Here is a 26,722-nt window from a genome sequence, read left to right on the forward strand (position 1 = left end):
GTTCCTCCCTCATTCCACTCTTCCCTCTGTTCTCTCTCCCCTTCACTTCTGAGAATAGAGAGGCCCCTTTGGGAATCATGACACCCTAGCACCTCTAGTCACTGCAGGACTAGATACATCCTTTTCCACTGAGGCCAGAAAAGGCAGCCCAGATAGGGGATCAGGATCCCCAGGCAGGCAACAGTCTGGGTGAGCCACAACTCCAGTTGTAGGAGGATCCACAAGATGACCAAGCTGCAATCTGCTACATATGTGGGGGATGAGGAGGGTAGGTTCAGTCTTTGCTGGGTGGTTCAGTCTCTGGGAACCCCCAAGGGGTCCAGGTTATTTGACTTTGTTGGTCTTCTTTTTGGAGTCCTTGTCTCCTCCAGGTTCCTCAATCCTTCCCCTAACTCTTCCACAAGACTTCACAGGCTTAGTTTAATATTTATTTGGCTGTGGGTCTCTATCTGTTTCAGGCAGCTGTTGGGTGAAGCCTCTGAGAGGATAGTTATGCTAGGCTTCTTTCTGTGCATCCATGCTGACAGAAACAAACATGGCCTGAGGCTCCAAGATAATTGAAGGAGGAATGCAGTCTAGCAATGTGTCCATATAGATCTGAGGACAGTGCAGTATACTCCCTGCCCAATTGTCAAGGGTTGCTTCTATATTCATTTATGTTTGTCTCACACAGGGCACCTGTGTATGCAGACCAGCAACAACAAATATAGCTGTCAGTAGTATCTTCATATATTGCATCATTGTGACAAGGCTTTGACCAACAAAGAGGCATCAAGGCCTCACAGCATGCCCCTGTGAATCCACTACCTGTGCAGTTATAGTTGTAGTTGATTCCTCCATCCACATATAGATCTCCATGGAGACATGGCTGACTGGTGCATTCATGAAAGTTTCCTTCCCAGTGGTCTCTAAGGAATCCAGATACATAGTCACAGAAGCAAGCTCTAAGAGTGTCCTGAGACATGGCACCATATAGACATGACTGGGATCCATATTCATCAATTGCCAACTCACAGTTCACACTAAAATACTCTTGAAGACAGACACACATATATCGTCCTACCTCATTGTGGTTTATAGCTTCATTCATGCAGGGATCAGAAACACATTTATCTGATTCCAAGTCACAATGTCTGCCTTGATAACAAGGAACATAGAAGCAGGAGTAGCCATTGATTCCATCCTGGCACACAGCCCTGTTGTGGTGAGGGCCGGAAGTACACTCATTTCGATTTGTCTCAGAACCTTCTGGCATATCCAGCAGGACAGATACATGATGCTCGGGGTCTTTATGGCAGGTTTATGTTGGCAGGAGTTCCTTCACAGGAATTAGTGACAGTTTTATAGGTCAGCACCTTCTACCCAGGAGGACGTTGGCACAGGAAGCCCCTTACTTCTGGAGTATTCACACAAGGGGGAATTCCTTGGCAGGGACTAGAGAAGCATCTTTTAGATTTTCACAGTCTTTTTTCAAATTATTGGCTGTGTCAAATCAACAACCGTATTGTGGAAAACTCTTACATGTAGAATTGTTTTGGCAAGAATTTAAGAAATACCTGGTATTGTTTTCTTTGTAAAATGGATCCTGGCACTTCAAGTTGCTAGAGGATTAGGTGTATCCTTTCACCATGTCTGAGGCCAGACAAGACACCCAATTAAGGAAGCAGGATACACAGGCAGGCAACAGAGTCAGTGTAGGTCTCCACTCCAATTGTTGGGGCTCTGACGTGAAGATCATGCTGTATATCTGCTACATATGTGTATGTGGGATTCGGTCCAGCCCTTGTATGCTCTTTGGTTAGTGCTTCAATCTCTGGGAGAACCCCTTTCCCTGACAGGGTCCAGGCTAGGTGACTCTGATGGTCTTATGGAATCCCTATCCCATCCACGTTCCTTTCCCTAACTCTTCTACAAGACTTGCCAAGCTCATGTAATGTTTGAGTGTGTGTGTCTACATCTTTCTTGGTCAGCTGTTGGGTGGAACCTTTCAGAGAACAGTTATGCTAGGCTCCTGTCTGCAAGTATAACTGAGTACTGTTAACAGTGTCAGAGATTGGTTCTTTCCCACGGGATGGATCTCAAGTTGGGGTAGTCATTGGTTGGCTGTTCCCTTAGTCTCGGCAACATCTTTGCCCCCATTCTTCTTATAGGGAGGACATATTTTGGGATAAAGGTTATATGGGTAAGGTGGTGTCTTTATCCCTCTCTGGGAATTCTGAGTCACTATAAGAGGTAATCACTTCAGGCTTCATATCCCCCACTGCTAAAATTCTCAGCTAGAGTTACCTTCATAGACTCCCCCATACCAAGTCTTTGGCATGTCCTACAGATGTTTTCCCTTCACCATTTCTATTCATTCTTGTGGCTCTCTCCCCAGCTCTCCCTACAACAGAAACTTCCGCCCAGTTCCTTCCCTCCCTCCACTTTCGATGACGATTTTATTTTTTTCTTCTGAGTGAGATTCAGTCATCCTCCTCTGGGCCCTTCTTGTTATTTAGCTTCTTTAGGTCTGTGGATTGTAGCATGGGCAACTTTGTAGCCTATATCTACTTATAAGTGAGTACATTCTGCAATCGTCAATCTTTACTTGTCAGTCGTAAATAACTAGAACAAACTGTTAAAATTTTATCTATTGGAAAATATTGGTGATGTTCATGTAGGACAAAGAATTGTTTGATGTAAATTTTGTTGTGCTACTGAATGGTTTGTAATGAGCTTCTGCATGGTTTAACCAGATATTTTGGCACACTGATCCAATGGTGTGATTAGGTTAAGCAGCCACTATATTTTTGGCCACATTAGCTACGGAACGAGATAAAATGGTTCTCCTTTTTGAGTTTCTGGAGTTTGTTGTATTTATTTGTTTTTTAAAATAAGTCTAAAATTGGTAATCATTTTATAGGTTAGGATTTATAAGAAAGTGCTTAACACATTTGCTATATGAAGGATAAATTTCCCCATATTTCTTTCACTCCACAAATTGTTTAGGAACAGAATGGCATGCAGTTTGTCTACAGATGACAAACACATAAACTAACAACCTAGCTGTCACTTATATCTCATATCCTAAAGGAAAACCAATTAAGCAGTTGTTACATATGAAGCTGTTACATATATTAGGATTCATTATTGTTTTACATACCCTGGGGAGAGACTTATAAAATGTTTTTTCCACAGTGATTCAACTGAATTGACACTAATGTTTATGTGTATAACTTATCTATAGTTATATATATAGTTATGTATATAACTTATATAAAGAATATAACCCCTAGTAAAAATAAAGAAAAATAAGCTCAATTAGCAAACTAAGCATTTTTCTAAGATTTAAAAATTGTCTCCAGTATTTGACAGATCACAGAAGCAATCTCATGGGCATATGTTTTATAGGAACTAACTATATGCTTTACATATTCAACTGTTTAAATTGTTTTATAATTATTACCAAATCGATGTTATACAATAATAAAGATAAATTATAGGTACGTTTCTGCATTTTTCTATTGAATCTTCTTTCCTAGGTTAGTTGACTAATCCAGGTTCATGTGCCTTAATTACACTTATCCCCAGTCTATGGGCTCCTATTGTAAGATTGGTCACATTTAAAATATGAAAATACACTAACAGTTTTTACAAAATCTTTTGTATGAGTACCAGGTGCTGACAGTAGAACTGTGTAATGCTGATATGTTCACAGGGAAAGAAACAAGGCATAAACCAAGTAATAGGAGGATACAGATCAATTATAAGAGAAGATGTTTATTAACCAAATGCCTTCAGGCATAGAACAAGGAGATTTGATGAATTGTCACCATCTCCTTGTATATCTTTAATCAATATTCTATTAACTACTGCTACCTTTATATATTAAATTTAGGTCAATCAACATTATTTTGCATTTCATTTTCACCTTCACTAGCTAGCCAGAATGTAATACTATTTGCCTTTTGTAGATGAGGCTTTTTTAAAATGTACAGTCTACATAAAATCCTCATTAATCATAAAATTCATTTCATGTTATAAAACCCATGAAAGGTATACATTAAATAATTGAGCCTTTTCAATTTTCCTTTTCAATTGGTCAGAATGAGCCGAAGAGCAAGAAGCATGGCACTCTGCCTTTTTCCTTGCTGTAGGGGTAAACTTTCCAGTCTGCCTTCCATCTGGGAATGGCACGATTTCTGTCTTCCTCAGGAATGCGTGTTTGAGAAAGCAGCTGATGATGGCTCCTCATTGCTCTTCTAGATGACAGTAGCCTAATGCTGTCCTATAGCTTGTATGTGATGTAAAAAGGATCTGGTCATCTGAGCTTCTGATATTTACTTTTAAGTTCATATTGTTGACTGTCTAAGATAATGTAAACTCTCTTTTGCCTAACGATGACATAATTAAGATTTTCTGCTTTTCTCCAAAGTCAAGGCTTGGTATACCTTCAGAAGTGTACATTTTCTTGGTTGGTGGAGAAATATGCTTTTTTGTTGGGAACAGTTCATTTTCAGACATGGTGATCTTCTTTGTTCAACAAGTATGAAGTGCAAATATACCATACGTGCTAACATTCAGGAATATACTTTATTTCATTTATATTATTCCAATAGGAATCTAATTTAATGTGTTTCAATAAAATGAGTTTTAGTAAACAGATGTCTTTTCACACAGCAACTTTTTCAGCATGGTTTATTCAAATTTGAATTCATAACAAAATTCTGAGATTATTTATATTGAGAACACAATACAGGCTTTTGAAATTAGTCTAATAGAACTAGAGACATTGGTTAGCAGTTAGGAGCACTTATTGCCCTTTCAAAGGACCCAGGGTAGGGTCCTAGATTTTATGTGGAGACTCACAACTGCCCAAAATTTTACTTCTAAGGGATCTTTAGTTCTCTTCTGGGTTCTGTGGGTACTGCATGCATGTGGTATACATACAGAAAAGCAGATAGACAGACATACAGTAAACAACCTATATTTTAATAAAATAAATTATAATACCCAGTTTAATTACAAGAAAACTGTAGAGCAATGGTCTCAACCTTCCTAATGCTGTGGCACTTTGAAATAGTTCCTCATGTTGTGATCACCTCCCCTCCCCCATCATAAAATTATTTTTCTTGCTACTTCATAACTGTAATTTTGCTACAGCATAAATCATAATGTAAATATCTGATATTTAAGATAACTAATATTCAACCACCAAAGGGGTTGTGGCCCATATGTTGAGAACTGCCTTTGTAGAGGCAATATACTATAAAAGCTATTGATAAATACCAAAACTTAGAAGAGAGAAAAGGACATGTGTTAGGGGAAGCACATGTCTCTTGCTTGCATTTCTAAGGGCTCAGATCATAAATTCTTCCCCTTTATTGTAATACTTATTGGAAAATGGATGGACCTCACCTTGTGAAAAAGAGATAGGGATAGTTGGAGAGTATATTTAGTTCTATTGACTTTTTCTTTTATCTATTTTGCTCCAGCATTATTATCTTGTAAAATGTTGAGTACATTTGAATTCTCGTGATTTGAGTGGTTATAGATTTACATGAGAAAATCCTATGCAATAGAGATCATGTTGCCTCTAAGACACCTAAGAAGTAATGATTTATCAATATGGCTTTGCGCCCTTGGTATTGGAAGTAACATGTTTCTATATATGTTTATAGTTTTATTAATAATTAAATAAATAATTGAATATATAACCAGATAAACTTAGTAATATTAAATAAATATGATTAAACCACATTTAAAATATAAATATAAATATATTTAATATTGGTAGCTAAAATAATGGCTCAGTGGTTACTGATTCTTGACACTCTTTCAAAAAACCTGAATTTGGTTCTAAGCACTCAAGTTGGGTGGTTCACAAATGCCTGTAACCCCACTTCTAGAGAGTCCAACATCCTCTTTTGGCCTCTGAGGGCACCTATGCACATGCAACATACAGTTACACACACAGACACACATATGTGCATACACGTACACACATGTGAATACATGCACGTGCACACACAAAAGCATGCAGGTGCACAAACAGGCACTCACTCATGCATGCCCATACACATGCAGGAATAAAAATAAACCTCAAGAAATATATCTACTCAGAACTTAAAACCTTCCATGTAGAGCAAAATGAGAAGTCCCTCCCCACAATAAGTGTACTCATGAGGCACATTTTATGTAACAGTAAAATGTTATTCATGAAAACTTTAAATCCAGATGCAAGCTTCCAGTCACCTGACATTGAGGATAGGTCCTGTTCTTGCTGGTCTTTCCAATATCCTCATTCTCTGGCTTATTCTTATGATGTTTTCAAAAGTGATCTTTATCTATCCTCCATCTGAAACATGGAAAACCTCTTCACAAAACAATCACCTTTTGGGATGATTTTCATAGAATATGGCAAAGATAAAATTTGATTTGAACATCTCAAAACTATACAACCTTGTATATATAATGTGTACATAAATGTGTATTTATTACCAAAATGAAGCCGGAAATGCTCAGTGGTTGATGCTGGAACTGATCCTGATGGGAATATCTCTGCATATGGCCAATTACAGGCTAAGTGGGGAAGTGAAAATTGGGAAATAGATCCAAGCCTAAGGTTTTGTTTCTGCTCGTTATTGAGAAAGATTTAAATTGGTACAATTATTCAGAGCACTATATTCCCAAAATATCACCGCTTATTAAGAAAGGTGAATTTACAGAGACAAATGCCATGTTATAATTAGGCAAATTGTGTTCACCTAATAACTGCTTTTCACTGTTTCAAATAGTTATTTTAACTTTTGGGTAGAAATGTCATGTTGAACACAAAATTTACCTTAAATCACTAAAGTATCACTTAAAATGGCAGAGGGATTTATGGCAATCTGTGACAGGAAAAGTGCTGAGAATATTGGAAGCTGAAGTGTGTGGTCAAGTGATCACTACTATGACACAGTAGAAGGAATGGATCTCAAACCATCAACAGGGAAAGCAGAGAAGTAATGCACACAAGAGGCAGTTAAATATATGGGTTCACTTTAACTTAGCTCATGCCTTATTCTACAACACCATGGAGTTGGTAGATGGAGATTACACACATCCAAAATAAAGTACAACTTCATACTGAAGATGGCACTCTTGACCATCTTACCTAACCTGAAAGACAGTTGCACGCTTTTCACGTATGTAAGATGATGAGCCCCAATTATGGAGATTTTTAACACTGCATTTCTAAGAGGAATGGCCCACAGCAAAGCCTGCAACTGTGACCCTCATCAGGGCAAAGGCATCTTGTGGTCTTTTCAGTCCTGGATGAAATCTGATGAGACCTTAATATTTAGTTTGATATTACTAGATAGTTCAAAAATGACCTTCTGGAAGACTAAAAAACCTGAAAAATAGAAGAACAAATGACAAGGTTCCATGGAACCATATGTATGTATCTTGAGCTAATGTTATAGGAAGTGTTCTCTCAGGGTCTACTGCTATTAGTCCATTTGTATGAAGAACAAGTACTTTTGGTAATCTTTGTATATGAGGGACCTGAATCACTGAGAGAGGGGCATCCTCAATCATAAAGCTAGATGGATGTACATCAGTCAGCTCTACAGTGCGTGTGGATGCCCACTGCAATTGGGCATTATAGAATCCTGGAAATATATTCTGAGAAATGAACCATCATGTTGTGCAAACACACAACATATTCACACACACCTAGGTGGCAAAGATTAATCACTCCATTAGTCCCTTTTGCGAAAGTGTTTTTATTAATTCCTTCAAAATTCCCTACAATATCTTTTGATCACGTTTATGCTCACCCCTCTCACTAGTTCTTCCCTTGTCCACTTTCTGACCTCTTGATTCTTTCCAATTTCATGTCCTTAAAAGATGAAAAACATCCAGAGTACAGTTTGAGCTGGCCATATACTCTTGAATATAGTCTTCAACTAGACTGTGGCTGACCAACCATGGAAAACTTAAAAAAAAAAAACCTGACTCTCCCTCCCCCAAAGTTATCAGCTGTCAGTAACTCCTCAGTTAGACACGAGGAATCCAGTGTTTCTTTCTCCTTGTCATGCCGAGGTTTGGCTGGCTTGTCCTTGTGCAGATCTGGAGTAGGCTGCTGTGAGTTCATCAGTGCTGTGGTCCTGTCAATTCTGGAAGGCACTGTTTTACTCTAATAAACTACAACTTTTGGACCTTAGAATTATTCTGGCCATTCTTCAATAACCCCTGGATGTTGAGTTTTTAATGTAGCAACTCACCAAAGTAAAGAGAGTAAGTATAAGTAGAAAAATTAGTCCTTTTTATATGTGAAAACACAAGCATCAGAAGACTGGAGCTGGTGTCATACCACATTCTATTGTAAATTCATACAAGTATGAGAATATGCAAAAATAATGATAAAAATACAGAATTGAAAAGATATAAACCAATATGTAACATGCTTGTTTTTTATGATTGTCAAGTACAATATAGAATACAGAGGTATGTAATTGTATGCCTTGTGCTTTTACATAAATGGAAGGGTACCTCGTTCATATTTCCTGATCATGAATGCACGAGTGAACACACTGCAATATTACGATTGCTACAAAGTCATGAAGAGTTTTCCAGGTCATATAAAATCTCAGGGAAGCATTATCTTATATGTGACTCATTGGCCAAAGTCATATTATTATGTGGCACAAGATTATATGTTGTAGTACCTTATGAAATGGAAGTTTCTGGTTGTGTCATGTGGTGCAGACTCATGTGATGTTTTCTGAGGCAAAACCTGTGAGAGGATGCTTGATGTTTAGAGGGTAGAAGTAGGGCTCAACGGACAGTGATGGGACACTTGAATAGCTAAATGTGCAATGCTTCCTTGGTCTTGAGTCTTCACTGATCCTCACTTCATCAAGAGAGAGCACAGAAAGCTCCTGGCATTCTGGCTTGTCCTGGTCACTCTCACTGACTCTTACTCATTTGGAGGAGGCCTGGCACCTCCTGCCGGATGATGCTTCCATTGCTATTCATGTTTGGAATCTTGACACTACTAAACTGGTCTGCTGGTATCCTGGCAAATAGAGATTGGAATTACCCCCAGAGAACTACTTCTAAACAGGTCTACATCCCCTTGTCCTATTTACCACCTTCTCTTCCCTATCTTTTGATCGTGAGCCAAAAGGGGGTCAAAGCTTTAGCGAACCCTTGTTGAAGTAGAATTTGAAAAACTCAAAGCCTACAACCTTATAATCTAGAATGAATAGGGACTTTTAGGAGAAAAGAAAATACTTAAAATGTTATTGGTACTTTTTGGAGAGATAAGAAGATATTATGTACACAAAATAATGACAAATCTCACAAGGAACATGTTCACAAAAAAGCAAGCAGTGTTTTATAGAGGAAATTTTCAAAGAGAGATAGGAAGAGAAAGCAGTGTTCATAAAACAGAAGAAGGGGGCAGGGGTGCGAGTTATATAGATTTAGGGGTATGGTAGAATTTTTAAAAAATATTTAAAGAAAAAAAAGTCATACCAAAAAAATCCACAAACAAAAGACTAAAGCACTAATAAAAATCATCCAATTTCATAATATGAGTATAAAGACAAGGGAAAAGGGAAATGAAGGATGGATCACGTGCACAAAAATTACTGATGAAAGTTATGTGGAAACAAATATCAGCTCTAATATTAAGGTCTCTATCTAGCTAAATATATGATGCACAGATTTGAAGCAAGCCCACTGTGATGAATGCTCTCAACTCCATGACTTCTGATTAGAACATGCAAGAATTGCATGTGCATAATTTCAGTGCTTGGCATTCAATGTCACAGTGGCTAACTGAAATTGGGAAATAATAGAACTTGCTTTTTACCCTTGCATGGGAAAGAATCTAGTTTAGAGTTTCTATATCTATTTCTGGGAATATTGGACTCTAGGACTGAAGATAAAGGAAATACCAAGGGTATCAGAACGAGAGGTTCCCAGGAAAATCAGACTGAAACCAGTCAATGCAGGGCAGACTTCTGGAAGATGCGTCCTTTAAAATTAAAATTATTGTGATTTTTTTCTGTTGTAATCCAGTTTAGAAATTTAAATTTGGAAAAATTGAATGCATGTGTCTGCACACACACAAATGTGTGTGTGTGTGTGTGTGTGTGTGTGTGTGTGTGTGTGTCTGTGTCTGTGTCTGTGTCTGTGTGTGTGCGTACAGTGGAGAAAACATTATTTACTTCATAGTGGCTGAAAAAGGAAATAGAAATGGAAAGTATATGACCAGCGACGTAGATATTATGAGACACTATGAAAACTTCAGGTGAAAATTCATCTTCTGGAGAGAGAAATATAGACACACCAGTACTGCCTTTAAAACCTCATCTGGGTAAACTTTTGAAATTACATATAGGTATACACTTAGAAAATCTAAATTAGCTAAAAATCATTTATGTGTTCTATGTCTAAATGTTGAGAAATCGTGAATGTTTTTGTTGTCAATTTACTACAAGAAATTTCTTTCCACAACTGAGTTACTTGCCTAGTTTTCTTGGAATTAATGCAGTTATCTTTTCCTTTATTCTTAAAAACCTATCACTTTAACAATGTTTCAGGAGACCTAAGTCATTGAAACCCCACAATATCTAGTCTCTCATAGCTAGATTCAGACACGTTGACCCACAAGATGATGTATTTTTGAAGACATCCATGCATTCCGGTGGTGTTACGAGTGTGCCAGCTTCTTTATCTTCATTATTGTGTTTGGCCTTTGGTATAGGTACTAAGGCGATTAAAGCCTGTACTTTGAGTCATTGATGGCAACTTGAGCTTGCCCTTGATCAGAGGAAATCTCACAAAGGCTGGGCAACTTCATCTCCTCCTGAGTTTTTACTTTCCTACAGACAAGAGAGTGTGAACTAAAATTTGAATTTCTTTTCTTAAAAGATTCAACTTTCCCCATGACAGTGATGAAGAGGATGGGTTGCCTTCCTGGGACAGATGTCTCAAAGAGCAGAGTAGCCTCAGCTCTTACTGTAGGTACTCAGGGCAAGCTAATATTACCACGGTTTTGGAAATCACTATAGGTAATTAAGAGTTACTAATTTACTAAGATTTGTCAATTTACAAATTCGTGGTCCATCTTTTAAACTACAAATACTATCCAGCTGCATTATCATACTTCATCGATTTCCCCCCCCCCATTAGTTTTTGTTATTTTCCATTACTCCTACACTGTGTTTTCTGGGTTTATTTGCAGAGCATTAAAATTATAATTCACTTATCCAACAGCTAATTTGTCATCTATGCTATGCATTACTCAAACTCTGTAATATAAATTTTATGTATTTGATGGCATTGTTATGAGATCTCTCCATGTGGTTAGTTTTCTCATATTCTGTGACATGTTGACTGCCTATTTTCCCATTCTTCAAGAAAAATTTTTAAATGCAATGTAATGCAAATCTGGAGTGGCTACAGCCCATAGTAGCATACAAAGCAATCTTCTTTACCTTCATATTCACTAACCAAGGTAACACTCAGTCCTGAAGGAGTCTATTCTAGGTAAGTGCCCTGCATGGATACAATATCAATCACTATTCCATATTAATGTACGAATAGTAACCATAGTTATCTCTGCCCATACCCACACTGATCATGTACCTCTTGTATGTAGTAAGCATGTTGACTTAAAGGGTTCACCTCCTCAAAATTCAGTGAGCATTTATGAAAGTCCATCTTTTCAGGACAAAAATAGCTTTGAGTGTCTGCCTTCCCCTTCCCACATCACAACCAGTGTACAACTATATTTGTATTGATTTAATAGACATGTCTAACAGTATCAGCAAGCATGAACTACTTTAGCACTGATATTGTTGTCTTTGATTGCTTGCTAATGGCCCATGCATGATTCTTGCCCATGTGTCTTTTTGAGTCCTTGCTACAACTTTGTTGTACAAGTACAAATTTCTTTCCATTGTAGCAATGTTAATTGTCAAGATACCTAAGTGTGTTTTGAGCCAACTCTGATATTCTTACCAGATCCAAAATTGAAACAAACCTGCACTGAAAAGTGACAATCAGGTTCACTTGTAAGTCGGTGAACACAGCCTCTCTTCCCTATGCTTTCATACCCTGCCCTCTTGTCCCTTTGGGCCCCATTCCACTTCCTCTTACTGGATTCCATATATGTTGTGTGTGCTAATGTGTGAGAAGGAAAGAACAGTTATGGGGAGCGACTGTTGGTGGCAGCATGCTGTTTCCATAGAGCTGGCGTTTCCTTTGCATTTTCTCATTACTGCTGATTACTATAAAACAGATGAGCCATGTGAGCCAGAGATGTGCACTGCGGCCTATTTCTTAGCCAGTGGACTGACGTCATCACTTTGTGCTAATTTGCTTGTTTGCATCATCCTGATGTTTCCTTCATAATTTACTACCTCTAACTAGTAAAAGAGAGAATGTAGGTAAACTATAAAATATCTCATTTCCTTGTTGAAGGCTCCCTTAAATATTAATTCTGTAGAACGAAGAGTATTTAGGGAGTCATAGAATTAATGGCTAGTAAGAATTTTAGGCCTCTTGCAATGAATAATCTCTAGCGGTATTGTGGGTGGTATTGAACATATCTTTTATACCTCGTCAGTGCTCTGCATCATAAAATTTTGAGTAGAAACCTTGGGAGATTTCAGTGATTTTTGTGTCATTCAGCCATATTTTCAGTTTCTTTATTGGTTTTTTCTTTTTCCACTTCATTCTTTATTTCCTACTTGGCTCCTTGGCTGTTTTTACACACTTTTATTTCACACAAGGCTCCACTCATTTTCTCCTACTCCCTTCCCCTTGCTCCTCTTCTCTTTCCCCTTGGGGTACTTAGGTGGATGAGCTGCATCGTGACTCATTTTCAGTTGAAGGATTTAAACGTCTCTTTCTCGGAGGTACAAGGCAAAAAAAAAAAAAATAGAAATCTTCACAGAGTTGTTAGTATGGGATTTATCTCAATGTAGTATTTCCATATCAGATCTTTTTTAATTAAAGGAATCAATAGCTTCTGATTTCTGTGTCAGGAGTAGAGATGTAGGGGTGAGAATTCTGATTTTAATCAGATCTCCTTCATCTCTACTTTAGATGATAGACAGTCTTTGTTTGACTTCAAGGTTATTTTCGCTTTGACTGAAAGAATTCTCAGACTACTTTACCCTTTTTAATGGTTCTAGGAGAGTTGAAAAGAAGGGAGGAAAAAAAAACCCCAAAGAATAAAAAGGGCTACTCTTAATTTGCTCTCTGGAGACAATATGATGCATAAAGGTAGACTATATAGGAAAGTGTACATATCCTAAAAACAAGAACAGTAAAACAACCTTGCCATGACTCTTGTGTAAGAAAAAGACCTTCCTTTTGCTTACTCCGCATCGCCTTTCTGAAGATAAGTTTTCCTGTTCACTGTCTCGATCAGATTTTCAGGGTCCTAAAGGCAACACAAAGCTCAAAGTTGGATTTAGGTTCTGTGGATTTTGTGAGACACCAAGAGACAGAATAATTTGTACACATGCACATAGACCAAGATTCAAAAGAATATTCCTGATTTCTGTGCTTACCTTCTCCTTACTGCTGGCCAGGCCAGTTTGTTTCTTTCTGTTCTTCTGTGGATTTCATAGTAGATCATTTTAAGGTTTGATGTAGTACTAAAGGCAGATTTCTATGAGACCCAGACTTAGATTTGACCTTCTGATTCACTCACACCAATAGTACTGATATATCACATCATGATGTTGCTATTATATTACTGTCTGTTTGTTTTGTTTTATGTTCCTGTATTTCATTCTGTGTGGGTTCAGAAATTGTGAAAAAGACTAGTGAAAAATCTTGATATTAAGTAGGGCTTTATAAATATATTCAAAACAGATAAAACTCTCCCATTCTGTGAGTCTATAGGAAGTATAGATCATATAAGTTTTGTTCTGCTCTTCTAACAGTATGCACTTTTAATGATATAGTTCCTAGTAAAAACACCCTATTTTTTATCTTAGCATCTTATTTCATTTAGTAAATATTTAATTAGTTTCTGGTAAATGCCATGCACTATGCAAAATGATACATACATAATGGTAATTCAAATGGGTAAGAACTTTTTACTTTCTCTCTGTGAGTTCTTTTGTATTTGATATTTTTGTATCAGATGTATTTGTATTTGATTCCTTCTAAAGTATTTGACAGTAACTGGATAACTAATGATAATCTGGGTGTATAGGATTCTGTTCTTCTTGAAGCCACTGGCCAAATTTACATTAAGCAGTTGATTGTGTAGTTAGTAGTTTCACATCTCACCTCTGAGTAAAATTCTGTTTAAGATAAAACTATATCATTATTTCTGATGCATCCTCACTTGCAAGCTCACTGCTTTGCCAAAGACAATTCATCCATGTTGTGTTGAATGAATGAGTAGATGAATTGCTTAGCCCACTAGTAATAATGCTTAAGCTTCTTGTCAGCAAAAGAATTTGAATAAACTCCAAAGATTGCATTTTTTTAGGCAGAGGCTGTCTCTATAGATTTAAAGAGATGTCTTTAAATCTTAGGTGTATCTCATATTTTGTAGAAAACTAGAAATAATTTGTTCTCCTTTTCATGGTATAAAGATACTTCAACTGTCTTTTCACAGTAGGCCACTGCACTCGGTGTACTTGGGTCATTTGCTGAGAATGTAGATATAGAAAGTATAGTCATCATATGGAATAGTTAAAAAGTAAGAACTGGTTAGGCGAGCCAGTCTTACTGCTACTGTCCTAATGACCCATTGCTAGAATGTTAATACAGCACCTTTTGTTGTAATTTGTAATGTCTCTCCACCTTGAAGTGAAACAAGCTACTTTTCCTTTTGTTTTTAAAACCATATTTATTTTTAAGATTATTATATAGATATATCACATCTTTCTTCCCTTTCCTTTCTCTAAACATTACCATATAGTCCTCCTTGCTATTTCATATTTATATATATGCACACACATGTATATATACATATGTACATATATATGTATACATATAGACATATGTATGTATATACGTATATACATGTCTACATACATGTACACACATATCTATCCAAATATATAAATACAGTGTGTTCAGTATACATAATGTTAATTTTGTGTATATGTTTTCAGAGCTGACAATCTTGTTTTCTCTCTCTCTCTCTCTCTCTCTCTCTCTCTCTTGCTCTGTTTTCTCTCTGTGCATGTGTGTCTGTGGTCTCTGTTTATATACACTCCTACCTTGTGCATAAGTGTGAATGCTGTCTTGTCCTACCCTGGGATACAAATGGAACTCAGAGGACAACTAAGGGTTTTGGTCCTTCTGTTACAGGTTACTTGGAACAGGTTTTCTTGCTTACTATGTGCAAACTAGGCTGGCTGGTGCCTCAGGCTTCCAGGTATTCCTGTGTCTCCACTCCCCCCCTCCCCCCACTGCACTGTAGGAGTTCTGGCATTACAGATGTGTGTGTTATTGCATCCAACTTGTTGCGGGATCTGGGATCTGCACTCAGGATTCATATTTGCCAGGTAGATTGGGTTTGAGAGGAGGTTCCCTCTAGCAGACATTTCGCTGTCAACAAGCACAGTGCCAGGCACCATGTCCAAAGCACTTCTGATGGATGGGACAAGAAGTCTGTAGTCAGTACTATTACTTCAAATAATGGGAGGTTTGGCACGGGTAGATTGCTGAAAGAAAATGTTGAGGAAAGGTTGAGGAGACTCTTGAGAAACTGAAGCCAGCACTGAGATGGCACAGATAAGAAACCTAGACTGACTGAGCGTGACTATGTGTGGGAAACAGGGCAGGAGGATAAAGAGAATACATGTACAGTTCTTGTTGAGGACGGTGAGAGCAAAAGTGCTTAATGCTGGATAGCGTTTGGATTACTTAGTATTTGTTCTGCCAGAAAGACCATTTTTGCTTGGCCCTGGTGACCCCTTTGAAGTCTTAGCTTTTACTTTTCTGCAAGCTCTGCATATTAAATATTTTAGTACATCCTCAGATCCTATAAGTTTTTAGCCTATTTCATCTAGAAGAAAAAAAAATATCCACTCCCCATGGAAATCTAACTTGGTCTTCAATTGGCAATATCCCTTTTTAGTTGTTATTAGGTAAATTCTTTTTTAAAAAGAAAGATAAAATATGATACTGCTTTGTCACCTCTAAATATTTTAAGGATTACAGAAGACCGAGTAGAGGAAATTATAATTTAAAGTTACTTTAAGTTCACATAATAGCAGTTCAGACTTCTGTTTAGAATCCACAGTTAGAGTGGCATCTGCTCTGTCAGTAGCAGTTTCATTAGCTGATGCTGTTATTTTTTAACATTTGTAACTATTATGATTGCTGTGGGAATACTGGATTCTTACTCATTTACATTTATCATATCCATATCATATCATTATTAAAAGTAATAAAACACAACAACTTCAAATCTATATTTTTGTTAGTCTTGTACTCATGTGTGCATATTGCCATGTGGAAACATCTGACTGTAACCTTTGTCTCTGTCCTTCATCTATTTGCTAACTCCCACTCTCCCTTCACTCTGAGGATAGCCGTTCCCCTCCAAGGCCTTGGCTCCAAGGTCTTTGTCTCAACAGGCCTTGGAGATATGGGCGGCCTCTTGAACACCTGGAGGTCTCCCATCTATGTCTGTAGCTAGCTTAGTTGTATACTCCATTGGTGTTCCTTTTGATAGTCTTAATGAGTAGTGTGTTTTAAAAAATGTATTATACATGTGAAACTGTTGAAAAGTTAAAGATTGAATACTACTATAAAGAGAAAAGAGAAAAAAGTAAAGAAGTAAATTAATAGTTTGTGATCTCATGGCATACTAGTTTTACTTTGTTATATTTTTCTATTAAGATTTTAAAGTTTTATCACACAAAGATATTAAAAATTTTTTGCATGTAATATTATCACAGTAAACTATATAGTGACAGATGTACTATATGCTGTCTAGAAACTTCTTAAGAGAGTTCATAAAAAATATGATTAGCCAGTTCCATGTTATATTATATCACAGAGATTGAAACATTGTTAGCATATGACAAACACAAAATAGAATAACAGCAAAGAAGTTATATAAAGCACATTGATTTGTCAATTGTGAAGACAGATTATTCCTCAGATATGAAACTGTCTGACCATTTTTAGCCCCCAACATTGCAGTTTTCTGTACTATTTTTAAGATCAGTTATAAAATGAATTTAGTCATTTTACTTATGTAATGTTGATTAAGGTTGTTTAATTGTTTTGCAATTCCTTCTCAAAAATATTTAAGAAGGAAAAGAAAATGAACAAAATATTTCTCAAGGCCATAAGAAATATAGGATTTAAAGTGAAACACTGTTACAAAAAGTATATTAATTTCTTACAAACCATAAATTAAGTATTTCCCTAATTAATCCTTTTTTTACCTAGGAAAATGGTGTTCATGTTTATATGGCAAAACCTGCCTGTCGGTCTAGAGAGATGGCTCAGGATTTGCTGCTCTTGAAGAGGTTAGGCTTCCACCAGCTTCCTGGTGGCTTACAACTGCCAGGAAGTCCTCCAGTTGCAGAGGGCCTGACTCTCTCTCAGGCTCTGTGAATACTGTAAGTACATGGTGTAAAGATAAACACACATACACATAAAATGAAATTAAAATAAATAAATGTTAAAAATAAATTTTATGTATGATTAATATCTATGAAAATTACCTTGAGAAGAAATACAGAAATTTAAGAAGAAATCACAGAGTAGGCTGCTTTACAAAGCTTCAGAATTTGAAGGTAGTGTGATAGCAGTTTAGAATAACATGGATCAGTATAACACAGCAGAGACCCCAGTATAGGTGTTTGCTCATGTATGTGCAGACTTAAGAGAAGCTACAAGTGACTTCTCAGAGAGTGAATGGGTTAGACCTTTAACAAATGATGTTCATGACCCTGGACTCTGACCCCATAGGTAGCAATGAATATCCTAGTAAGAGCACCAGTGGAAGGAGAAGCCCTGGGTCCTGCTAAGACTGAACTCCCAGTGAACTAGACTGTGGGGGGAGGGCGGCAATGGGGGGAGGGTTGGGAGGGGAACACCCATAAGGAAGGGGAGGGGGGAGGGGGATGTTTGCCCGGATACCGGGAAAGGGAATAACACTCGAAATGTATATAAGAAATACTCAAGTTAATAAAAAAAAAGTATATAAAAGAAATGTAAATAAATAAAATATATAATAAAAAAGGCAATCTAAATGAAAAAAAAAACAAATGATGTTCAGATACTTGTTAACTTTAGAAAAAAAATCAAGATTGTATGCCTTTGTATTTCTTACACTGAAATAAGTAAATTATAGATACATAAGGAAATGTAAAATTTTTATTAGATGTTTATATTTAGATTTTCTTAAAGTATTTTTCCAAATTGCAAGTGTAAATAGCAGACAATTTCAGTTTTTACCTATTGGGTCCTAACTTGAAGACTTCTATTTACAGGGGTACACACAAGCATATAAAACTATATAAATGGAACTTTTAATTTTTATACACATTATATTAAAATTAGGCCATTCAGTATTTGCTATTTTGTAAATTCTTATTTTATCTGTTTAACAACATATATTGTACATTTCTCCCTCTGTGTATCTACAGATTAAATTCATGTTTGTAAATTGCTGCTCCATAGCCCGTTGGGTAAAATTATGAGCTTCCATTCAGTATTTTCTTCTCATTGTCTATGCAGTCTGCTTTCCTGCTAACAGCTTTAGTGCACACTTACATGTGATTGTGTGCACATATTCCTGCATGTTAATGTTTCATTTTTAGAATTTGTTTTCCAAGGTGAGTAGCTTTAAGTTCCCATGAAAATTTAAATTTAATAGACACTGCCTGTAAGTTAGCTGTAACTTACTTTTTTGACTATGAATAATTTATAGCACATACTCATCCATATATATTACAGGATATTGACTCTTAAAAGGTTTTCAGGGCTGGAGAGATGGCTTTGTGGTTAAAAGTGCTTTCTGCAGTATCATGAACACTAGAGTTTGGATCCTAGTACAAATGTACTAAGCCAGGCATTGTGTGCACACATGTAAAGCCAGCACACACCTACCCAGCCAGGCATTGTATGCACACATATAACTCCAGAATACATGTACCAAGCCAGGCATTGTATGCACACAGATAACTCTAGCTTCAAGGTTGTGGGACAAAACATAGGTAGGGTTTACTTGTGCCCTGCCTCATTGAAACATTGAAAAACAAACAAACTAACAAACAAGCAAACAAACAAAAACTAGGATCAGAGAAAGACTGCCTCAAAAGGCTGAGAGTGATGGATCAGGACACCTAGCTTCCATGTGTGCATGCATGACACTTGCACCCACACTCACTCACAGCATATGAACACATGCATATTTAAATAAATCTTTTAAAATTTGCTGATTTAATGATTTAAAAATAATACAGTATTTTATTCATATTTCTTAACCCTTTAATATCTTCAGAAATCTATTGATAGAGTAATTGATGTATCCAAATAAAGAAGTCTGTTTAAAATACCTTTTATTTATCAATCATGAACATAGGAAAATTTTTAATTTTTTTGAAAGTATTTTTTATACAATATATTCTGATTAGTTTCTCCTCCTTCCACTCTTTCCAATTTCTCTTCTTCCCCTCCCCTTGAATCTATCCTTTTTCTGTTTCTCCATTAAAACAAACAGGTAAGAATTGAGGGAGCTAGAGAGGTCAAGGGCACCACAAGAGGACTTACAGAGACAACTAACCTGGACCCATGGGGCCTCATGGAGACTGAACCACCAACAAAAGAGAGTGCTGGGGCTGGACCTAGGCCCTCCCTATACATATGTAGCAGTTGGGCAACTTGATCTTCATTCAGATCTCCTAACAGTTATAGTGAGAGCTGTCTCTGACTCAGACTCTGTTGCCTGCCTTTGCATCCCTTTCTCCTAGCTGGGCTGTCTTGTCCCTCAGGGAGAGAAGAGGCACTTAGTCTTGTTGTGACTTGATGTCCCAGGGTAGGTCGATACCAGGGGTGTGGGAGAATTCCTTTCTCTGGGGTGAAGGAGATAAGAGGGTGGGGGAAGGGGGTGGTAGGATGGGACTGGGAGGAGAGGAGGGAGGGAGCTACAGTAGGGATGTAATAGGAATACATAAATCAATGAATAAAAAGAAATGGGTGAAATAATGTGGCTTAAAGAGTTTTAGAATTAGCAAGTTCTATATTCCTAGTATAGAGCATTATTATTTTCGTTAATAATATAGCATATCTTAAAACACATAATCATCTAAATGCAGAAATATATGAGGTCATCAATGAGTTAGTTAAATGGGATATGATAAGCATATCATAGTAATTATATATAAAAGATTGCACTGTATTCCTTCAAAATTTTATCTGTAATAGAGTCTCAATAAGTATGAGGGAAATCTTTTGAATAGACAAAAACAGACAGATAAGGAACAATAATAAAATCAAATAAGTTAAAAACAAACAAATCAGAGTAGAACAAAACAAATTAACAGAAGAAAAAGCATAAGAAACACATAGACTCAAAACCACACATGTGCACACATGTAGGGATCTCATAAAAGCACGAAACTGGTACACGACATATACACAAGAGATCTGCAAGGTAAAAAGAATGTCCTGACCCAATATTATGAGAAAAAGAACCTCCAGGAATGCTATTGAGTTTGCTTTGTGTTGGAAGCTACTGATGGATATGGAAGCTACTATGTTCATGATTGATAAATAAAAGATATGCCATGTTTACCCAGTGGGGATAGGGCAAGTGTTCGCTTCTCTCGGCTCCAGAACTCCATTTGGCATCTACTCCTGCAGGCCCTGTGCATGTTATCACAGTCTCTGTGAGTCATATGTGTGGCAGTTGTGTTGTGTTTCTTTCTTGATGTCCTCCTTCCTCTCTGGCTCTTACAGTCTTTCACTCTCCTCTTCTGCAAAGTCCCCTAAGTCACAACCAGAGGGTTTTAGTAAAAACGTCTGATGTAAGGCTGAGTGTTCCAAGTAAGTAACTGCATATTTACTGACTGTAGGTCTGTGTTTGTTTCCATTTGCTACAGGATGAAGCATCTCTAATGGTGGCTGAGTAGTCTTGATCTATGAGTGTAGCAGAACAATATGAGAGGTCATTTTATTGCTACATTCTAGGTGTCCTACCTCGTCTCAGGTTCTTGACCACCAAAGCAGCATTGGGTATGGGTTCTGCCTCTTGGAGTGAGTAGATTACTACATTGGTAGATTAATCCTACAGCTTTTGTGCCACCATTGTCCTAGCGTACTTCAAAGGCAGGACAGCAATGTAGACCAAAAGGACTGTGGCTGGGTTTGTGTCTATGTTTCTTTTTCAGTAGCCTGCAGAATCCCTTCCAGTACCGTGAACATGAGTCAATGAGGTAAAGGTTCCAGTAGGCACCAGTTCACCTTCTCCATGTTCAATGAGTTGTGTATGTTGTCATCAGGAATAGGACCTTCCTGTCAGTTTGTGGAGAGCAAGCAATCATCTTGGCAACAGCCTGGGTTATTTGTGGATTTCCATGGAACCCTTCTGGCCAACAACTCAATTAGATGTAACCAAATCCTGATATCCGGCAAACTTCATTTGGTGAAAAAAAAAAGATATCAAGACAGGGCTCTTTTCTTCCCATTATTTGGTGATGCTGTTCAGAATGCCTTTATCTATGCACAGACGTTACTGAGACTCTACTGTATTAGGTTTTCACACGGCACTCTAAATGGCTCTTAGCTTTAGTTGTCCCTCCCTTGTTTCATTCCTTCTCAAACGCCCCTCTTCCCTCTCCCTCCCCACTTCATCTTAAAGTTACAACACTTCTGCCCCCACCACCCCTAACTGTCAATTCTGTTCCCCTTTCCTAGGGCAACATAGTTTTCATTAAGAATCATCCGGTCCTTTTCTGCCACCGACACATGTTTGGTAGTTTCTAAATTATTGTGAACCAAACTTGAACTTGCTTTTGGATAGAAACCCCAACTGAAATAAATAATTGTCTGAGCCTTTGACTACATCTTGTGCTCCCTTAGAAAAACAAAATGAAAACAGAACAAGAAAACAAACACCTGACCTCCACAGTTAATTTATGGACTGAAGGGCTTTGGAGACATTTGCCTAGAAGATCAAGTATTTAAATGCCGGCATCTACCATTCTGTACATAAAAGAAACTTCTTTAATTTTATACATGGATATTTAAAAATAGCTACTCAAGATTTGCCATTCAGGCCCTTCACAGGATTGATTTAAAATTGAGAGCACCACTCACTGTTATAGCTCATCCGATCTAGGCCACAGCTGTTCACTGTGCTGCAGTGTGACGCTCCCATTTCTCATGGTTATCTTCTTCTGGTTCTTTAAACAGGGTCTGCTTTAAACTGACATAGTGTTAATTACAAGGCACTTCACCATTAGCTTCTACTCAACTTAGATTGTAGAAAATATTATTTTCTGCATATTTAAAAAGAGTGTGTCTGAGGATGTTCAGAACTTACTGAAAGGTTGATGGTAGGGCAGGGGATGGGTAGAGTAATCTCTGTTCATGGTAACTAGCTCTTGTTTGATACTTGGAGGCTCGGAATGGAGGGTTCAGGATTGGGATGGTTTGCATCCTAACAGCTCACAACCTCTGGAAGGTTCAGAGTCAGGACACATACAGGTCTGCCAGCATTAGAACATTCACATTGAGTCTTAGGTTAAATTGAAAATCCTCAAAGCCTGGGGAAACTTGAAAGACACTGTCATCTCTTAAACTCAGGATAGAGATCATAGACCAATGAATATGCTACACACAAGGGAAGCCAAATAAGGAATACCATCCAGAGAAACATTATTTCTGACACTTGTGATTGTAAGTATGACTACTGAGCAAAATAAAAGCCAAACATCATAAGCAGTTCCCATGCAAAGGTAAATAAATGGATGCTCTATTTTGTAGGCTGAAAGAGTATAAGACCTTCACAGAGGCAGGCTGTTGCTTTCTCTCAGCTAAGGGGACAACAAAAGGGAGTTGGCATCATTTCTGGTGAAATGAATGTGACTTGTCTGATGTAAGCGAGCAGCTGCAACACAGAGGAAAGAGGAATATATAACTAGTTGCTTATTAATCAGTTATGACAGCGATACCTCCAAATGTAAGTTTACCCTTAGTAAAGATGCACCTATTCCTTTCATGAGAAAATATTTCTAGATGCTAACTGATCTAAATGTGATAGGCCACGGGAATCATTTGTTTTTCCTCCAAATGTACTTCCAAAAAACAAGAGATACAAACTCTATAAGTAAAAAATCAGATCTGTGCCTGGTGAACTCAGGGCACGCGGAGGCAAAATTCCTCTAGGACCAGGCACGTCCTGTGTTTAGCGGGAGTCCCACACCCGCGGATCCCGGCCCGCAGCAGCTCTCTGCTCCCAGACCTCGTGGGAGAGAGACCTCACCGCCTGGTCAGGTGGGCACTCCTGAGGCTGCAGAGCAGAAGAGACCACCAACACTGACCACCCCTGCCCACATCCCTGGTCCAAGAGGAAACTGTATATGCCCTCTGGGTTCCCCTGAGGGAGGGCCCAGGAGCAGAAGGATCCCTGCACCTGAGACACCACCGGAACCTGAAAGGACAGACCAGATAAACAGTTCTCTGTACCCAAATCCCATGGGAGGGAGAGCTAAACCTACAGAGAGGCAGACAGGCCTGGGAAACCAGAAGAGACTGCACTCTGCACACATCTCTGACTCCAGAGGAAAACACCAAACACCATCTGGAACCCTGGTGCACAGAGGCTCCCGGAAACAGAAACGGCAGTACAGATCTTCCTGGTTGCTGCCGCCACAGAGAGCTCATAGGCAGCACCACACAAGCAAACTTAAGCCTCGGGACCAGAGGTAAGACCAAATTTTCTGCTGCAGTGACCTGCCTGGTGAACACCAGACACAGGCCCACAGGAACAGCTGAAGGCCTGTAGATAGGAAAAACTACACGCCCGAAAGCAGAACACTCTGTCCCCATAACTGGCTGAAAGAAAACAGGAAAACAGGTCTACAGCACTCCTGACACACAGGCTTATAGGACAGTCTAGCCACTGTCAGAAATAACAGAACAAAGTAACACTAGAGATAATCTGATGGCCAGAGGCAAGCGCAGGAACCCAAGCAACAGAAACCAAGACTACATGGCACCATCGGAGCCCAATTCTCCCACCAAAGCAAACACGGAATATCCAAACACACCAGAAAAGCAAGATCTAGTTTCAAAATCATATTTGATCATGACGCTGGAGGATGTCAAGAAAGACGTGAAGAACTCCCTTAGAGAACAAGTAGAAGCCTACAGAGAGGAATCGCAAAAATTCCTGAAAGAATTCCAGGAAATCATAAATAAACAAGTCGAAGCCCATAGAGAGGAGTCACAAAAATCCCTGAAAGAATTCCAGGAAAACACAATCGAACAGTTGAAGGAATTAAAAATGGAAATAGAAGCAATCAAGAAAGAACACATGGAAACAACCCTGGATATAGAAAACCAAAAGAAGAGACAAGGAGCTGTAGATACAAGCTTCACCAACAGAATACAGGAGATGGAAGAGAGAATATCAGGAGCAGAAGATTCGATAGAAATCATTGACTCAACTGACAAAGATACTGTAAAGAAGAAAAAGCTACTGGTCCAAAACATACAGGAAATCAGGACTCAATGAGAAGATCAAACCTAAGGATAATAGGTATAGAAGAGAGTGAAGACTCCCAGCTCAAAGGACCAGTAAATATCTTCAACAAAATCATAGAAGAAAACTCCCCTAACCTAAAAAAAGAGATACCCATAGGCATACAAGAAGCCTACCGAACTCCAAATAGATTGGACCAGAAAAGAAACACCTCCCATCAGATAATAGTCAAAACACCAAACGCACAAAATAAGGAAAGAATATTAAAAGCAGTAAGGGAAAAAGATCAAGTAACATATAAAGGCAGACCTATCAGAATTACACCAGACTTTTCGCCAGAAACTATGAAAGCCAGAAGATCCTGGACAGATGTCATACAGACCCTAAGAGAACACAAATGCCAGCCCAGGTTACTGTATCCTACAAAACTCTCAATTAACATAGATGGAGAAACCAAGATATTCCATGACAAAACCAAATTTACACAATATCTTTCTACAAATCCAGCACTACAAAGGATAATAAATGGTAAAGCCCAACATAAGGAGGCAAGCTATACCCTAGAAGAAACAAGAAACTAATCGTCTTGGCAACAAAACAAAGAGAAGAAAAGCACACAAACATAACCTCACATCCAAATATGAATATAACAGGAAGCAATAATCACTATTCCTTAATATCTCTCAATATCAATGGCCTCAACTCCCCAATAAAAAGACATAGATTAACAAACTGGATACGCAACGAGGACCCTGCATTCTGCTGCCTACAGGAAACACACCTCAGAGAAAAAGACAGACACTACCTCAGAGTGAAAGGCTGGAAAACAACTTTCCAAGCAAATGGTCAGAAGAAGCAAGCTGGCGTAGCCATTCTAATATCAAATAAAATCAATTTTCAACTAAAATTCATCAAAAAAGATAAGGAAGGACACTTCATATTCATCAAAGGAAAAATCCACCAAGATGAACTCTCAATCCTAAATAACTATGCCCCAAATACAAGGGCACCTACATACATAAAAGAAACCTCACTAAAGCTCAAAACACACATTGCACCTCACACAATAATAGTAGGAGACTTCAACACCCCACTCTCATCAATGGACAGATCATAGAAACAGAAATTAAACAGAGACATAGACAGACTAAGAGAAGTCATGAGCCAAATGGACTTAACAGATATTTATACAACATTCTACACTAAAGCAAAAGGATATACCTTCTTCTCAGCTCCTCATGGTACTTTCTCCAAAATTGACCATATAATTGGTCAAAAAATGGGCCTCAACAGTTACAGAAAGATCGAAATAATCCCATGTGTGCTATTGGACCACCACGGCCTAAAATTGGTCTTCAATAACAATAAGGGAAGAATGCCCACATATACGTGGAAATTGAACAATGTACTACTCAATGATAACCTGGTCAAGGAAGAAATAAAGACAGAAATTAAAGACTTTTTAGAATTTAATGAAAATGAAGGTACAACATACCCAAACTTATGGGACACAATGAAAGCTGTGTTAAGAGGAAAACTCATAGCGCTGAGTGCCTGCAGAAAGAAACAGGAAAGAGCATATGTCAGCAGCTTGACAGCACACCTAAAAGCTCTAGAACAAAAAGAAGCAAATACACCCAGGAGGAGTAGAAGGCAGGAAATAATCAAACTCAGAGCTGAAATCAACCAAGTAAAAACAAAAAGGACCATAGAAAGAATCAACAGAACCAAAAGTTGGTTTTTTGAGAAAATCAACAAGATAGATAAACCCTTAGCCAGACTAACGAGAGGACACAGAGAGTGTATCCAAATTAACAAAATCAGAAATGAAAAGGGAGACATAACTACAGATTCAAAGGAAATTCAAAAAATCATCAGATCTTACTATAAAAACCTATATTCAACAAAACGTGAAAATCTGCAGGAAATGGACAATTTCCTAGACAGATACCAGGTACCAAAGTAAAATCAGGAACAGATAAAGCAGTTAAACAACCCCATAACTCCTAAGGAAATAGAAGCAGTCATTAA

At 37.9% G+C, this 26,722-nt stretch overlaps 1 pseudogene; it reads right to left on the reverse strand.

The window, feature by feature from the left end:
* Positions 1-490: 490 nt before the first annotated feature.
* On the reverse strand, positions 491-15,596 carry Crb1-ps3 (crumbs cell polarity complex component 1, pseudogene 3; annotated as a pseudogene).
* Between the last annotated feature and the right edge of the window lie 11,126 nt (positions 15,597-26,722).

Source organism: Rattus norvegicus, chromosome 7 (assembly GCF_036323735.1).
Source record: "Rattus norvegicus strain BN/NHsdMcwi chromosome 7, GRCr8, whole genome shotgun sequence".
NCBI classification, from domain to species: Eukaryota; Metazoa; Chordata; class Mammalia; order Rodentia; family Muridae; genus Rattus; species Rattus norvegicus.